Source organism: Bos indicus x Bos taurus, chromosome 8 (genome assembly GCF_003369695.1).
Source record: "Bos indicus x Bos taurus breed Angus x Brahman F1 hybrid chromosome 8, Bos_hybrid_MaternalHap_v2.0, whole genome shotgun sequence".
Taxonomy (NCBI): domain Eukaryota; kingdom Metazoa; phylum Chordata; class Mammalia; order Artiodactyla; family Bovidae; genus Bos; species Bos indicus x Bos taurus.
In genome coordinates this window covers 39,036,054-39,038,095 of record NC_040083.1, presented here as the reverse complement: position 1 = coordinate 39,038,095, position 2,042 = coordinate 39,036,054, and positions in this window count along the sequence as shown.

The window sequence follows — 2,042 nt, the reverse complement described above, 5'->3', positions numbered from 1 at the left end:
CTCAAACTCATGTCCATCGAGTCAGTGATGCCATCCAGCCATCTCATCCTCTGTCGTCCCCTTCTCCTCCTGCCCCCAATCCCTCCCAGCATCAGAGTCTTTTCCAATGAATCAACTCTTCACATGAGGTGGCCAAAGAACTGGAGTTTAAGCTTTAGCATCATTCCTTCCAAAGAACACCCAGGACTGATCTCCTTTAGAATGGACTGGTTGGATCTCCTTGCAGTCCAAGGGAGTCTCAAGAGTCTTCTCCAACACCACAGTTCAAAAGCATCAATTCTTCGGCACTCAGCTTTCTTCACAGTCCAACTTTCACATCCATACATGACCACTGGAAAATCCACAGCCTTGACTAGACGGACCTTTGTTGGCAAAGTAATGTCTCTGCTTTTGAATATGCTATCTAGGTTGGTCATAACTTTCCTTCCAAGGAGTAAGCGTCTTTTCATTTCATGGCTGCAGTCACCATCTGCAGTGATTTTGGAGCCCAAAAAGATAAAGTCTGACCCTGTTTCCACTGTTTCCCCATCTATTTCCCATGAATTGATGGGACCAGATGCCATGATCTTAGTTTTCTGAATGTTGAGCTTTAAGCCAACTTTTTCACTCTCCTCTTTCACTTTCATCAAGAGGCTTTTGAGTTCCTCTTCACTTTCTGCCATAAGGGTGGTGTCATCTGCATATCTGAGGTTATTGATATTTCTCCCAGCAATCTTGATTCCAGCTTGTGCTTCTTCCAGCCCAGCGTTTCTCATGATGTACTCTGCATATAAGTTAAATAAGCAGGGTGACAATACAGCCTTGACATACTCCTTTTCCTATTTGGAACCAGTCTATTGTTCCATGTCCAGTTCAGTTACCAATACTTAATTCAGACCAATTCAGTCAGACTTTCTAGAGGTGAGATAAAAGTATCGATAATATTTTTATGCTTCTAAGGTGATTCCAATATGAACCCAGGTTTGAGAATTATGGATGCAGAATCATCTGCTAAGTTGTTAGCTATGAATGTCTTTGTGGGATAGCATTATTACATAGTTTCTCGCTTCCCAGGTGATGCTGGTGGTAAAGAACCCACTTAACAATGCAGGAAATTTAAGCGATGAGGGTTTGATCCGTGGGTCGGAAAGATTCCCTGGAAGAAAGCACAGCAACCCACTCCAGTATTCTTGCCTGAAGAATCTCAGGGACAGAGGAGCCTAGCAGGCTACAGCCCATAGGGTTGCAAAGAGTCGGACATGACTGAAGTGACTCAGTATGCATGCGTTCTTTATATGTGTTTTCAGTTTTAATTGATGCATCGTTTAAATGGTGATAATGGTACGGGGTGTGCTTGTATGTGTGATGAGAAGTCTAACACCATTTTTTTTTTTAATGTCTGACTGTTGACAGGTTTAAGCTGCGTCTCTCCCTTTTCCTCTGGTGTCCCATATTTGGCCAAGCTGATAAGGAGGCCTGGCTGCCCTCCTTTGGCACAGGGGATGATCCAAACCACGCAAACCTCATCTTGCATATGAACCCCCCACTCCAGCTCTATCCTGTAAAGATTACTGAAAAAACAACAACTCATCTCCCTTCTTTGCTTTTTCAAGCCGTTTCAGACCTGCACGAGAGACTGACTGTCCTGTACTCCCTAGAGGCCTCAATTATGTAAGAAACTTTTTCATACCATTTTCATGTCTCAATGTGAACCAAATTTTGGTTAGGGGTACATTTGACTTTTCAAGGAACTATAACAGCATGGAAAACAGCCACTTTTGAAAAGTGTCCTTGTAACTCCTTGTAAGATCGCGTGCCTTCCTGTGTCACTAAATACTTTTTTTACTGCCTAGGGCTAGGGCTTTTATTGTCCTCAGATGCTAAAAACTTCTGTTTTGTCCTTTGGGAGTTAACCACAGGTTTATATCTCTATTACCCTACCAGACAATTTCCAGGAGATTTTGCTATTCATTCCTATCTTCAAACTGAATTTTTGAGGCTTGCAGTGGAGTAGGGTATAGACTCTTCCTATTCTGGCATGGCTAACATCTTTGCTCTATTCT